General features: G+C 35.7%; 1 pseudogene; it reads left to right on the top strand.

Moving 5' to 3' along the window:
* Window positions 1-13,575: 13,575 nt before the first annotated feature.
* LOC114304045 (serine/arginine-rich splicing factor SC35-like) lies at window positions 13,576-14,988 on the top strand (annotated as a pseudogene).
* The last annotated feature ends 1,801 nt before the right edge of the window (window positions 14,989-16,789 follow it).

The raw sequence follows: 16,789 nt of genomic DNA, 5'->3' as shown, positions 1-16,789 counted from the left end.
TTCTATAGCCATGAATTCTAAATTATAAAATAAAATTAGAATTAGAATTCTATACTATACAAAAAAATTTAAACCAAAACCACAGAATTAAATTCTGTAAAAATAAAAAAAACAAGAATTGTAACTTTTATTTCCAATTAATTTTAAAGTAAAATAAAATTTTATTTAAACAAATTAATTCTACACAGAAAAATATTTTTGTAACATTTCAAAAATTAAAATACTGAAAACAGAATTTTAATTAATGAACACTCATAAATTATTTCTGAAAACCAAAATTAATTTCTGACCAACTTCAAAAATAAATATTCTGAATTGTTAATGACTACAAGTATATTACTACTAGTTGCAAAAAGAAAATAAACAGTATATTTTTACTATTTATTTTTTCAATCAGAATATTATTTTGTAAAACCGCAAAAAATAATTTTTGTAAGAAAAAGAAAAAAAGCAAAAGAAAAATTCTGTATAAATAGAATAATTTGAATCTGTCTTAAGATTGTTGGAACAATCTTCTGTGTAAAACAAATAAGTTGAAACCAAATCAAACAAATAAAATAAATTACTTACAGAATTTATTTACCAAACCGAATAAATTTAAAAGATCAAGTCGAGTGTGTGACACTCTATCCTTAAGACAGATTCACCTTGCTACAATGCTTACGGATAAATGGCGTCTATCTCTCAGGATACAATAATCTTCACAAATTATAATAGCACTCTAAACAATTTGTACGGCGAACCAAACTTGTGTTCTATGCTCTCTAAATTTTTTTCTAAAATAATATGAAGAATATATCTATGCAAGAGAACAAAAAGAAGGCAAGAAGATAATTTTCAAAATGTCTTGACTACTAGAAATGGCCTGGTCTATATAGGGCCGAACAGGTATGAAATTCAAATCCAAACAGATTTGTTTTGAAATGAGCAGGTGCAATAACTATTTGAACAGATAACTGCTGGCAGTTTCAATCTGTTGGAAACTACTGGCAGTTTAAAACCTGTCCTGGAAAAACCAAATATGTTTGGTCTGTTTGAGCCTAGACTGAAGGAGGAATTGTTTTGGACAGAAAATTTCGTTTAGGAAAATTAATTTTTCCCATAAGATTTTTTGAAAAAAATTCAAATAAATTTTTATCCAAAAAATTAATGTTAGAATTGACCCGACCTACACCCGGCTAGGCCGGTTGGATGTGCGGCGGTGGCAACGCGCGTACGTGTGTGGTGGTTTGGGCTAAGACCCATTTTGTCCATAACTTCTCCTCTCTACAAATTTTGGGTGCCCTTGGGACCCAACCCAAGTGTTGCCACTTAGAAATTATATACTCACAAAAGTTCTCTTAAGTTTCCAATGTTGGATAGCCATTTTAAGAAAATCCACATTTTACTTCTTCAATTTTCTATTCCACGAACCCGAAAACGATATTAACTTCTCATTCACTCATAAATGGGTTTGACGAACCGTCTTCACCGTGTGACTTGTCATGCGACAATGAATACGTCACCTCTTTGAACCCACTTCAAAAGGTGTTTAGGACCCACTCAAATTTGGGCTCAAAGTTAGCCCAAAATAAGCCTATAAAAATCATATTTTTTTCAACAGGAGTAACTATACAATACAATGGAACCCTAACCCAATGATGTCTATCCATACCCGAGTACAACAAAATACAGCTACTCTAATACAATCCCTAGTTTGAGGTCTCAATCCTAAAGCTTTCATTAAATTGAAGGGGAATTCTGAGAAAACAATCATAAACAAGATATATCAGAGCTTAAGCTCAAACAGCCATCACTCGGGTCACCACACCTAGCTTTCAAGTTACCATATTCACTCACTCATTTGATTTGTTCCCCTGCCCATGCTTTAAACAGTTAACAATTGGATACAGTAAGTAATGACACACAACTCCACATCACTCATAAGTCTATAAATTCATTCTCTTAAAATGGGGAATGTCGTGTAACTCTTGTTAAACCTTACAAGGAACACATATATCCCCCCACCATTTGGAATCCCAATTGCTTAAATCAAATATTATAACATTCAAACAAAAGCAAGCCCAAATCATCCATTCATCATCATTTCATGTAACGTCTCTTCAAGATCAATGGAATCAAAGAAGATAATAAAGTGAAAATTACTAATTTTATATAAAGTCAATATCCATGGATATTAAAAAAGCAAAAGAGAGGTTCAAGTACATTTTCTCATACTGTCGAATTTCCTATTAAAAAAAAAAAGCATTCTTGTGTGAAAGACCTGTTGGAAAAATGGTTTTATATAGGCTTATTTTGGGCCATCTTTGAGCCCAAAATGGGATGGGCCCCAAACGTCTTTTGGGATGGGTCCGAAGAGGTGACGTGTTCATTGCCGCATGGCAAGTCACACAATAAAGACGGTTCATCAAAACCATTTATGAGTGAATGGGAAGTTGACGTTGTTTTCGGGTTCGTGGAATTGGACATTTAAAATTTAAAATGTGGGTTTTCTTGTGAAACTTGTCCCACATTGAAACTTTAAGAGAGCTTTGTTGAGTTTATAAGCTCTAGAATATAACACTTGGGTTGGGCCCAAGGGGCACCCCAAGTTTGTAGAAAGGAGGAGTTATGGACAAAGTGAACCTTAGCCTAAACCACCACACACGCGCGCGGCACCGCCGCCGCTGCCGCCACCACCGTCTAAGCCGAGCCGGTTGTGGGTCAGGTCGGTTCTAATATTAATTTTTTGGACAAAAATTTATTTGAATTTTTCCAATTTCAAATTCAAATTTAAATTCAAATTTTTGTTTTCCTAAAGTTGTTCCTCTTCCAACACTATTCCAACAGTTTTAAAAAAAAAAACTGTTTCAACAGTTTAAAACATTGTTCCAGCAATGGATATATTTTCAAACTGCTCCAAGAAGCAACGGACAGATTCAGTTTGTTCAAACAGATTCAAACTATTTGACAGTCTGAGTTTCACACCTGTTGTATTCAAAATAGCACCTGTTCGAATCAAAAAAATTTTCCTATAAATACAGATTTGTTCTAGCAGTCTCTAGATCCAAAAAAAATCAGTCTGAAATATTGTTCTTGCTGTCTAGATTTTATTTATTTACATTATTCTTCATATTAGTTATTTAGAGAAAAATAAAGAGAGTATAAGAACACAAGGTTCTAGTTCGCCGTACAAATTTGTTTGGAGTGCTACTACAAATTTGTGAAGATCATTGTATCCTGGAAGATAGACGCCATTTAACCGTAAGCACCGTAGCGAGGCGAATCTGTCTTAAGGACAAAGTGTCACACACTTGACTTGCTCTTTTATTTTTCCATTCGGTTTGACAAAATAAATTCTGTAAGTTATTTATTTTATTTTGTTTGATTTAGTTTCAATTAATTTACACACACACGCGTGCCGCCGTCCAGCCGAGCCGTGCCGGGTGTGGGTTGTGAGTCGGGTCGGTTCTTATATTAATTTTTTGGACAAAATTCATTTGAATTTTTTTCAAAAATTATTGCGGGAAATTAATTCAAAATTTGAATTCTATCCATTTCTAGTCCGAAATTCAAACAGGTTTTCAATCTGTTGGACAGATTCAATTTCATAAACTACCCAGACAGTTACAAATTCGAAACAGTAACAGTAACTATATCTGTTAGTTATAGGTTCAAATCTGTCCGAAACAGTGCAGCAGTTACAAACAGATCTGTTTGAATTTCAAACAGAATTTGTCCAGTTTGAATTAACACCTGTTCACTTCCTTTTTTATACGTATTCGGGTCTACTCTTTTGCCTATTTATAGAGGCCATTTCTGCAATCTTTTGGATGTTGAAAATAGACAAAAAATTTCATTTTCATGCTGTCCAACTTTGCTATATTGTATATATTCTTCATATATTATTTTAGGGAAAAATTAAAGAGAGTAATAGAACACAAGGTTCTAGTTCGCCGGACAAATTTGTTTAGAGTGCTACTACAAATTTGTGAAGATCATTGTATCCTAGGAGATAGACGCCACTCAACCGTAAGTACCGTAACGGGGCGAATCTGTCTTAAGGACAGAGTGTCCAACACTCGACTTGGTATTTTATTTTTCATTTGGTTCGACAAATAAATTTCTGTAAGTTTTTATTTTATTTTGTTCGATTTAGTTTCAATTTATTTTATTTACACAGAAGATTGTTCTTACAATCTTAAGACAGATTCGAATTATTCTGTTTATAGAATTTTTCGTTTGTTTTCTTTTCTCTTTCTTCTTTTACAAAAATTATTTTCTATAAATTTAAAAAATAATATTCTGGTTGGAAAAACAAATAGTGATTATATGCTATTTGACAGATAGTAGTAATATACTGTCTATTTTCTTTGACAACTAGTAATAATATACTGGTGTCAATAACAATTCAGAATATTTATTTGTGGAATTTTGTTAGAAATTAATTTTGGTTTTTAGAAATTATTTTCTGAGTGTTCATTAATTAAAATTATGTTTCAGTTTTTTGATTATTGAAGTATTACAGAAATTTAATTTTCTGTGTGGAATTAATTTGGTTAAATAAAATTTTATTTTATTTCCAAATTAGTTGAAAAATAAAAGTTACATTTCGTGTTTCTTTTATTTTTACAGAATTTAATTCTGTGAATTTGGTTTAATTTTCTGTGTAGTATAAATTTTAATTATAATTTTGTTTTATAATTTAGAATTCATGGCTACTGAAACTAATGCTCAAACAAGTACTAGTGTGATGGTTGCAATTACGCTAACCCCCTCTCCTGTTGTGACGGTACCGATAAATCACGGTGAGAAGCCAGAAAAGTTCTCTAGAATTGATTTCAAAAGATGGCAACAGAAAATCTTGTTCTATCTTACAACTCTGAACCTGACTCGTTTTCTCCGTGAGCATGCTCCTATTTTGATAGAGGATGAAACCAACCGACAAGTGGTTACTGTGGTCGATGCCTGGAAACATGCTGATTTCCTTTGCCGAAACTACATCTTGAACGGACTTGACAACACAATATACAACGTCTACAGTCCTATCAAGACAGCAAAGGAACTTTGAGAGTCTTTGGAGAAAAAATACAAAATGGAAGATGCCGGCTCAAAGAAATTTGTAGTTAGCAAATTCCTGGATTTTGTGATGGTCGATTCTAAGACTGTGATCAGCCAATTTCAAGATCTCCAGCTCATTCTGCATGACATTCATGCAGAGGGCATGTCTCTCAGTGAATTCTTCCATGTTACAGCCTTAATTGAGAAATTACCACAAGGCTGGAAGGAATTCAAGAACTACCTCAAATACAAACGCAAAGAAATGTTTTTGGAAGAATTAATTGTGCATTTGAGGATTGAGGAGGACAACCGCAATTCTGAAAAACGGGCTGGTAAGCATCCTATGGAGTCTAAGGCAAATGTGGTGGAACATGCTCCAAAAGCAAAGAAACAGAAGTTTTTTGGAGAAAGTTTATCACAAGGCTCTAAAAAAGGGAAAATTAAAAAATACAAGTTTAATGGCAAGTGTTACATCTGTGACAAAGAGGGACATCGGACCAAAGATTGTCGTAGCAAAGGCAAAAGCAAAAGAAGAACAAGCAAGAAGCCTGCTCAAGCCCATATAACCGAAGTGGACAATATTTCCAATGGTGTAGATGACATCAATCTTTCTGTGGTTGTTTCCGAGGCAAATCTTGTCGGAAATCCTAAAGAATGGTGGGTGGACACTGGTGCAACTCGCCATATCTGTGCCGACAAAAAGATGTTCATATCTTATTCTACAGTGGACAACGGTAAACAACTTTTTATGGGCAACTCCTCAACTTCCAAAGTTGAAGGACAAGGGAAGATTGTTCTGAAGATGACATCTGGAAAGGAACTCACTCTCAACAATGTGCTGCATGTACCGGACATTCGCAAGAATCTTGTTTCCGGATCTTTGTTGAGTAAGAATGGGTTTAGGCTAGTGTTTGAGAGTGATAAATTTGTACTTACTAAGAATGGGATGTATGTAGGAAAATGTTACATGTCTGATGACCGTTGTACCCTCAGTTATTAATAAACATACATCTTCTTCTTACTTGCTTGAATCTTCAAATTTATGGCATGGTAGACTAGGACATGTTAATTATGGATCTTTACGTAGATTAATTAATATGGAATGTTTACCTAAATTTGACATTGATTCAAATCATAAATGCGAAATTTGCGTTGAGGCAAAATTATCTAAAACTCCTTTTCATTCAATTGAAAGAAGTACGGAACTACTTAAATTAATTCATAGTGACATTTGTGATTTTAAATCAATTCAAACTAGAAGTGAGAAAAAATATTTTATCAATTTTATAGATGACTATACTAGATATAGTTATGTTTATTTAATTCAGACCAAGGATGAAGTTTTAGAAACTTTCATTCAATATAAGAATGAAGTTGAAAATCAACTTGGTAAGAAAATCAAAAAACTAAGAAGTGATAGAGGTGGTGAATATGAATCACCTTTTGGTGAGTTTTGTAAAGAACGTAGAATAATTCATCAAACCACCGCTCTTTACTCATCTCAGCAAAATGGAATTGCTGAAAGGAAAAATAGAACTTTAAAAGAAATGATGAATGTCATGTTAATAAGTTCCGGATTACCTCAGAACTTGTGGGGGGAAGCAATACTTTCTGCAAACTATATTTTAAATAAAGTGCCCCGAAAGAAAGTGAATCAAACACCTTATGAAATGTGGCATAGAAGATTACTATCCTATATATACTTAAAAATGTGGGGGTGTTTGGCTAAAGTGGCTATTCCTAATCCTAAAAAGACTAAGATAGGTCCTAAGACTATTGATTGCAGTTTCATTGGTTATGCCAAAAATAGTAGTGCATATCAGTTTTTGATTCATAAATCAAAACGTTTCGAAATGCATGCAAATACTATTATTGAATCTCAAAATGCATCTTTCTTTGAACATGTGTTTCCGAATAAGATTGGACAAGAGACTAGTAATAAGAAAAGATCTTTTGATGCTATTACTAGTCAGGATCAAGAACATAAACATGATCAAGAGCAAGAGCTAGATCAAAATGAAGAAGAGGAACTTAGGCGTAGTAAACGTGCTAGAACCTCAAAATCTTTTGGTCCAGATTTTCTAACATTTTTGTTAGAAAATGAGCCTTTAACTTTTAAAGAGGCTATGTTCAGTCCTGAAGCTCCTTTATGGAAAAAAAGCTGTCAATAGTGAAGTTAAATTCATCTTGCAAAATCACACTTGGGAATTAGTAGACTTACCACCAGGCTGTAAACCTCTTGGGTATAAGTGGATTTTCAAAAGAAAAATGAAAGCGGATGGATCAATTGACAAATACAAGGCAAAACCTGTGGTCAAAGGGTATAGACAAAAAGAAGGTCTTGATTACTTTGACACATACTCACCAGTTACTAGAATAGCATCCATTAGAATGCTAATTGCTATTGTATCTTTGTACAATCTAGAAATTCATCATATGGATGTGAAAACCGCTTTCTTAAATGGTGAGTTAGATGAAGAAATTTACATGGAACAACCAGAAGGATTTTCTGTTCTAGGAAAAGAAAAGAAAGTGTGTAAATTGGTTAAATCATTATATGGTTTAAAATAAGCTCCAAAGCAATGGCATGAGAAATTTGACAAGGCAATGATGTCAAATGGATTCAAAATTAATGAGTATGACAAATGTGTTTATATTAAAAACACAGACAAAGGTTATGTCATTGTATGTCTTTATGTAGATGATATGCTCATCATAGGTAGTAATAATGATATGATTAAAACAACCAAGAAAATGTTGAATAAACATTTTGACATGAAGTACATGGGCATTGTTGATGTTATTCCTGGTATGAAAATTACGAAAACATCAAAAGGTTATGCTTTGTCACAATCTCATTACATTGAGAAAATACTTGACAAATTCAGCAAAGATGATGACCATCTTGCTAGAACACCTGTAGATGTTAATTTGTTTCTATCTAAGAATGTACAAGAAAGTATTTCTCAATTAGAGTATGCCCAAATTATTGGAAGCTCAATGTACTTGATGAACTGCCCTCGCCCAGATATAGCTTATGCAGTAAGTAAATTAAGTAGATATACGAGTAATCCGGGAGTAGAACACTGGAAAGCAATTATAAGGGTTCTAAGATATCTCTGATTTACTCATAACATTGGACTTAATTATACTAGATATCTAGCAGTATTTGAAGGATACTGTGATTCAAATTGGATATCGGATATTAGAGACTCAAAGTGCACCAGTGGGTATGTTTTTACTCTTGGTGGGGCGGCTGTATCTTGGAAATCTTCCAAACTGACTTGCATTGCTAGGTCTACTATGGAATCAGAATTTATAGCTTTAGACAAAACAGGGGAAGAGGCAGAATGGCTTCGTCACTTCTTTGAAGATATTCCAATGTGGCCAAAACCGATGCCTGCTTTATGCATACATTGTGATAGTCAATCAGCAATAGGTAAAGCACAGAGTCATATGTATAAGGTAAGTCTCGACTCATTTGTCGTCGATATAATACCGTAAGACAACTACTCTCTAATGGAATTATTTCCATTGAATATGTGAAATCCAAAGACAACATAGCGGATCCACTAACCAAAGGGTTAGCAAGAGAGTTAGTTGAGAATTCATCGAGGGGAATGGGACTAAAGCTTATTAAATAAAAGTTATCACAATGTCAACCCAACCTAGTTGACTGGAGATCCCAAGATCTAGGTTCAAAAGGGCAACCGAGTTGTGAATAACTCAGAAGGATCATTGGGGAGTCCAACTCCTACCCATTTCTAGGATGAAATAGTGATGTCTGCAGCGTTTTAGGTTAAGTAAAATTTTAATGATTCTTATATCTAGATAAACCTAGTGGAGTATGACAGGATACTCTTCATAAGAATCACCTATGTGAGTGTGAACTGGGCCGGTTCTATGAGATTTGTGAAGGGCTACAATTCTCTAGAGCATTCATGAAAGACCAAGTTGTTCAGGGCCAAAATGAACACAAAAGTGAGAACTAAACTATGTTTGGGAATATACTATATGAGTTCTATTGTCTTGGTTTACACAAACAGCTGAACAGTTCAAGACATCATGTTCACTGGTTAGCTAGTAAATCCGATAGTGTCTCACAAGGAAAGGTTCAAAGCCAAAAGCTACCTATCCTTTGCAGAATATTTCTAATTTCTGTACTCTCTGTAATTAGATCATGTTGTTGCATTTTTTCTCTGTCAAATTCCATTCATGTAGGGAATTGTTGGAAAAATAGTTTTATACAGACTTATTTTGGGCCATCTTTGAGCCCAAAATAGAGTGGGCCCCAAATGTCTTTTGGGGTGGGTCCAAAGGTGACGTGTTCCTTGCCGCATGGCAAGTCACAAGGTGAAGACGGTTCGTCAAAACCATTTATGAGTGAATGGAAAGTTGACATCGTTTTCGGGTTCGTGGAATTGGACATTTAAAGTTTAAAATGTGGGTTTCCTTGTGAAACTTGTCCCACATTGAAACTTTAAGAGAGCTTTGTTGCGTTTACAAGCTCTAGACTACAACACTTGGGTTGGGCCCCAAGGGGCACCCCAAGTTTGTAGAAGGGAGAAGTTATGGATAAAGTGAACCTTAGCCCAAACCACCATACACGCGCGCGCCACCGCCGCCGTCTGTCCGTCCGTCCAGCTTAGCCGAGCCGTATGGGTTGTGGATTGTGGGTCGGGTCTTGTATTAATTTTTTGGACAAAATTTATTTGAATTTTTTCCAAAAATTATTGCGGGAAATTAATTCAAAATTTAAATTCTAGAGTTCTGTCCATTTCTAGTCCAAAATTCAAACAGGTTTTCACTCTGTTGGACAGATTCAATTTCATAAACTGCCCAGACAGTTACAGATTCGAAACAGTAACTATATCTGTTAGTTATAGGTTCAAATCTGTCCGAAACAGTGCAGCAGTTACAAACAGATCTGTTTGAATTTCAAACAGAATTTGTCCAGTTTGAATTAACACCTGTTCACTTCCTTTTTTGTACATATTCGGGTCTGCTCTTTTGCCTATTTATAGAGGCCATTTCTGCAATCTTTTGGATGTTGAAAATAGACAAAAAATTTCATTTTCATGCTGTCCAACTTTGCTATATTGTATATATTCTTCATATATTATTTTAGGGAAAAATTAAAGAGAGTAATAGAACACAAGGTTCTAGTTCACCGGACAAATTTGTTTAGAGTGCTACTACAAATTTGTGAAGATCATTGTATCCTAGGAGATAGACGCCACTCAACCGTAAGTACCGTAGCGGGGCGAATCTGTCTTAAGGACAGAGTGTCTAACACTCGACTTGGTATTTTATTTTTCATTTGGTTCGAAAAATAAATTTCTGTAAGTTTTTATTTTATTTTGTTCGATTTAGTTTCAATTTATTTTATTTACACAGAAGATTGTTCCTACAAGAACAATCCAAACGAATTAGATAGGCAACATAGAAAAATCCAAGGCAACATAGAAAATTCTAAGGGAAGTAAACAGGCCAGTTGAAATAGTACAAGTCTCGAGTCTCCTTGTCCATGTACTGGTTCCACTACAAAAACAAAAGGTTCAATTAAAACACAGAAAGATAAGCGATGCGGTTTTACGCCTAATGATTCACATGAAAATGAACATTGTACCTTGAATTCATATGGATCTTTCTTCTTCAGTGCTTTCTTCCAGTGCTACTGCTCGGATAATAGCTTTGTCATGCCAACTACGAAGAAAAAAGCAAACTGAGAAATAACCCAAGATACTTTCAGCCTCTGTTTGGAAAGAAGGGTTGGGTTGGGTTGGGTTTGGAGGCTATTTTAGACACAAAAAGATAAAATAGATTTTTTAGCCTAATAAGACAAAACAATATATCTAACTCATAATCATTACATTTTTTCTCTCACAAAATGTTTAAAAAGTCAAAAAGCCTTTCCCAAACGAGACTTTTTAATCCCAGAATAAAGTAGCTAAAAAGTTAAAAAGCCAATCCACTTTCCAAACGAACCCTGAGTACAACACACACTACAAGAAAACTGGGTTTAAGAGACGGAACTTTTTGCGATGGCACATTTGCCGTCACAAAAAATGTGACTTTTTGAGATGACACAACTTGTCGTCGCAAAAAATAGAGTATTTGCGACGGCATAAAATGCTGTTGTGAAAAAAGAGAGTATTTGCGACGGCAGAAATTGTTGTCGCAAAAAAAATAGAGTATTTGCGACGGTAGAGATTGCTGTCGCAAAAAAAATAGAGTTTTTGCGACGATACAAGCTGCAGTCGCAAAAAAAAAAAAAAATTTGCGACTGTATTAGGTACCGTTGCAAAAAATAAATAAATATATATATATATATATATTGTGGCTTTGAGACTACTTCATATATATATAGTCACAAAATGGTTTAAATAAATGCAATGGTATTTTTCTATCACAAAAAAAAATTTAAAAAAAAAAACGACGTCTTACTCTTTTGAACATTTCTCTTTTCACCCATTTTTTCATCTTTCTATCTCTCTGTGTCTGTCTCTCTTCTCTTTCTCTCTCTTACTCATCACTCTTTCTCTGTCTGTCTGTCTCTCCCTTTCTCTATGTGTCTCTGTTTCTCTTCTCTCTCTCTCACTCATCACTCTTCTCTGTCTGTCCGTCTCTCTCTTTCTCTCTGTGTCTCTTCTCTTTCTCTCTCTCATTCATCACTCTTCTCTGTCTGTCTATCTGTCTCTCTCTCTCTTTTTCTCTATGTCTCTCGTCCATCTATCTTCTTTTATCTCTTTTACATATCTTCTCTCTCTGTCTCTCTTCTCTCTCTCTTCTTTTTTTTTCTCTCGCTCTCTCGCTCATCTCTTTCTATCTCTCTCTCATTTATCTCTTTTCGCTCTCTCTCCCTCTCTCTCTTTGTCTATATCTTTTCACCAATTTTTTCATCTTCCTCTCTCTCTTTTCTTTCTCTCTCTCACTCATCACTCTTCTCTCTCTGTCTGTCTATTTGTCTCTCTCTCTCTCCCTATGTCTCTCATTCATCTATCTCTTCTCTCATCTCTTTTCTCTCTTTGTCTCTTTCGCTCATCTCTCTTCTCTCTATCTCTCTCACCTCTCTCTCGCCCATCTCCCTTCTCTCTGTCTCTCTCGTTCATCTCTTTTCTCTCTACGTCTCTCTTGCCCATCTCTCTTCTCTTTATCTCTCTCTGTGTCTCTCTCATTCATCTCTCTTCTTTCTCTCTCTCTCTCTCTCTCTCTTCCCCATTATGTTCGCGTTGCTCACTCTCTCCCTTCCGTCGTCTCTATTTACTGAGCTCCCTCTCGATTTATTTATCCACTATAAGAAAATGCAATTTTAGTGACCACTTTGTCTCTCTCTCGCTCACCACTCTCTCTCTCTCTCTCTCTCTCTCTCTCTCTCTCTCTCTTCTCTATCTGTCTCTCTCTAATCTCTCTCTCTCTCACCACCCATCTCCTCTACCACATTCACCACTACTACAAACGCCATTTCACTACCACCACTACTACCACTGTCGCCACTTCACCTCTACGACTACCATTACTACTACCATCGCCACCACTCCACTACCACCACTACTACTATTGCCACTACTACTACTACTATTACCTCTCCTTCACCCATGCCACTCCATTTACTCTACCACTACCACTTCACCACTAATCTCCTTCGCCATCACCACCACCACCACCACCACCACCACCATCATCTCTTATCCACCACCTTCACCACTACTGCCGCTCCCTCTCCTCTACCACAAAATATTACCTCTATTTCTACCAAATAAAAAATAATAATAATTTTTTTTTCATTAAAATAAAAATAAAACAAATAAATTTTCAATCTTAATAACTAAAAAAAAATGATTTTTTTTTAAAAAAAATTCATTAACTACAAAAAAATATATATATATTTTAACAAAAAATAATTTTTTTTGGCGACGGCAACCCCCGTCGGAAAAAAAAAATGTTAAACCATGTTATTTTGTGGGTGTTTGGGAAGTGAGTTTTTATGTAGGTTTTTTTAGTTGCAGGATATTATTGGAGAAATTTTTTTGTGTTTGGGAAGGTAGTCGGGCTTTTTGTGGTTGGATGTGGTTTTTTTAGTTTTGCCAAAAGTTTGTCTTTTAGTAGAAAAATCAAAAAAAAATCCCAAACCCAAGTTCCCTAACACCACCTTTGTTGTTTAAATTTCATTTGTGACCGAATTTTTATTTTTTTTTTCATTCCCGCTTTGTTTCCGCCCCTTTTTTTTTTCCATTCCCCCCCTTTTTTTTCCATTCCCGTTCTGTACCCCCCCAACCCAAACAAAAAACTCCCCAATCTCAAACCCCCCCGCCCAAAACCAAAAATCCCTAATCTCTTCTTACCCCTCTCTCTCTCGATCGACGGCGAGCGGCTGAAGACAACGGAGAGCGGCAGAGGAGGGCGAGCAGCGGCAGCAAACGAGGCTGCTGTGTGAATAGAAAGGGCTTCGGAGTGCAAGAGCAGCAGCCGCAGAGGAGGAGGAGGGAAGGCGGTGATAGGGATGATATGCCGAAGTCTGGTGTACGACCTCAACATCTCGTATGTCTTTCTTTCTTTACTCTTTACTCATCTCTCTCTCTCTCTCTCTCTCTCTGTGAAGAAGAAAAAGATGTTGCACTTTGGAAGATCTGGGCCTCCAGACATCAAGGACACCTACTCTCTCCTCGTCCTCAACATCACCTTCCGTAACTAACCCCAATCTCTTTCGCCAATTTTCTATTCATTTCTTGTTTTCATTGATTTTGTTTGATTTCTGTAAATACTTATTATTCTTTTATTTATCTTCTGTAGGAACCAGTGCAGACGATTTATTCCCTCTCTTCGAGAAGTACGGCAAGGTCGTTGATGTCTTCATCCCCAGAGACCGAAGGTTTCGTACATATATATATATATATATATTCATCGGTTGTTTTAATTTTAAATTTTCTTTAATGGGTTTGTTGTAATTGTTCTGACTAGTTAGCTATTGTGTAATTCAACAAGTTTAGGACTGGTGATTCACGAGGATTTGCGTTTGTTTGATACAAGTATGCTGATGAAGCCCAGAAGGCGGTTGACAAGCTCGATGGTATGTTCTTAATACTATGTAATAACTTGTAATCTAAATGTCCCAAGTAATTTCTGTAATCAGAGATGTTTTGCTTGTATGTGTATATGTGTTTAGACAAGTGTTGATGGGGATTGTTTTTATATTTGCTTTATTTTATCAGGACGAGTTGTTGATGGCAGAGAGATAATGGTTCAGTTTGCTAAGTATGAGCCGAATGCTGAGAAAATGTGAGTCATCTATTGTGATTAGTGTTATGTTTCATTTTATGTATGTAGTGGAATGGTTAATTGACCGTCAATTTGTTGCTTATTGATTTATGAGTCATCATGGGCTGAATTGATATGCAAATGTTGTGCCTTTGTTACTTCAAGGTTTAAGCGTTTTGAATTTAGAATAAATGTGTGTTTCAATTTGGTTATGGTAGTGATGAATTTCAATTGGATAGGTTACCTTCATTAACAGGTCCACAGAGGACCATGCTACTTGGCACTATTTATTCTAGCCCTATATGTTACGAAATATGGCGAAGTTTCTTCTATTATACTTTAGTTCTTTAGCTTAGATTTTATTGAAATGGTATGTTTTATTGGAGTACATATGTTTTCTCTGTTGAAACTGTTTGACCAAGTTACATGGTTTGGGTTTTCAGTCAGAAATGGAGGATAGTAGAATCAGAATCAAGGTCAAAAGGCAGCTCCAGAAGCCGGAGTCCTCAACCAAGGTATGCATACTTTTTCTTTTCTTTTCTTTTCTTTTTGAGAATGATATAGGAAATGAAGTGGTCCTTTTCAAAAATTGTCCCATGTGGAATTTTATATGGCATTTAGGTCAAAGAAGTTGGCAAACATTTGGGAGATGTGGAAATTGATTATTCTCATTTATGTAGCTACATCTGATTTAGTATACATGATTTTATTTTGTTGGAATATTTGTCTTTTGAGCCACTATAACACCCCTGCGTCTGCTTATTTATGGTAACTTACCACCTCCACTATTTTACATCTGCATTATTGAGGGTGTAGGTATGGCAACTGATTGTATTTTGCATACTATTTTAAATCTAATAGTTACAGTGTACCAAATTTCAATTTCAACCATATATATGTAATATGTAGGAGAAAACAAACAAGGCACATAATATAGCGATCCCGGTTTTCCTTTTCGTGCTTAACTGTAATCCAGATTCGATTTCGTAAGGGTGCTGTTGTCTTATCCTCTTTCTATCCCTTTCTCTTTGTGTTCGAGCTTGGAGTTGTGTTGGGCAAGTTGGGAATAAGTTGATTGCGTTTTAAAACGTAAAGTCTTTGCCCAGTTTTTGGTCTTTCCGCTCGAGCGGCGATTTTGACGCTCGAGCGGGACTCTGTTGTTGCTTGTCCGCTCGAGCGGGGGTGTTGGCGCTCGAGCGGGGAAATCACCCATCCAGTATTTCGTCTGCAGTGGTATCCGCTCGAGCAGGGGATTGGACGCTCGAGCGGGTGTATGTGTCTGACACTCGAGCGGGGAGTTTGACGCTCGAGCGGGCATCATGTCTGTAAAAGTTCTGGGAGCGTGCATCCGCCGCTTGAGCGGGGGATTGGACGATCGAGCGGGGATCTGTGAGTGACGCTCGAGCGGGGAGTTCGACGCTCGAGTGGGGCGACTTTTATATATAGCCGAGATCCGACCTTTTTGTTCACTTTTCAACATCTTTTCTCTCTCTTACTTTTCCAAAAAGGTATTTTGAGAGCTCCTCTCACTAAAATCCTAACTTCTCTCTTAGGATTGATCTAGTAGGAGTTATTTTCTCACCTTGGGCCTTTACAAAAGTTGTGTTGATCGTCGAGGGCTATCTTCTAATCTGAAAATTTCAGGATTTGGAGCATTTTCGTTTCTTTGTCTCCTTCGTTGAGCCCCATCATTCGAGGTAGGGATAACCTACTCCATCTTATGAGCATTGTCTTTAAATTTTAGCATTTTGTTATGTTGGTGGTTGTTGGGTAATTTTTGAGAAAGTTTGGGCCTTTGTATAATTTTACAAAAGTTGGGGTTTTAAATATATAAACCTATATGCATGTTAGGCATAGAGAAATGAGATTAATGTTGGGACATTGATGGAAATGGAACCTTAGGGTTGTTTTGTAAATTATGGTAATTTGCCCTAATTGGTTTAATTAATTAATGCATATAATTAATTGAAGAAAGCGAGGAATTGAATTGAGAATGTTGAAATTGGGAATGTATGGGATTAAAGAGTGTAGACAAATCATTTGTTGCTCACCTAATTGGAATGTTGATATATTATCCATTTGTGCATTTATTTCCTGTTTAGATGGGTTTAATGTTATTATTTTGAGGGCGTTACACATAATGAGCCACATCTGCTCTATATATAGAGCTGTAATAAGTACCTGCCATGAAAGAAAAAAATGGATATAGATTAGAGCCATACTATGCCTTGGAAGACTAATTAGGGCGGTGTATAGTTCACTCAATGCACTACTAGGTTGTTGACAAATCAAATCCAATAATTATTTAAATTAGGTTGGGGGGAAAAATTCAAGTTTAAATAAAAAATCGAACAATCTCATATGAATTTGTTTCAATTTATATACCTAACAAACACGTGTGTATATATATATATGATGATGATGATGATGATGAAAGACAAAATGAAGACACTTGAGAAACTCTTGACTCAACAATCTCTTTTTGAGAATG

Source organism: Camellia sinensis, chromosome 3 (assembly GCF_055761805.1).
Source record: "Camellia sinensis isolate YWXY chromosome 3, ASM5576180v1, whole genome shotgun sequence".
NCBI lineage: Eukaryota > Viridiplantae > Streptophyta > Magnoliopsida > Ericales > Theaceae > Camellia > Camellia sinensis.
Note: the sequence above shows the minus strand (reverse complement) of the source record. Positions and strands in the feature narration are given on the sequence as shown.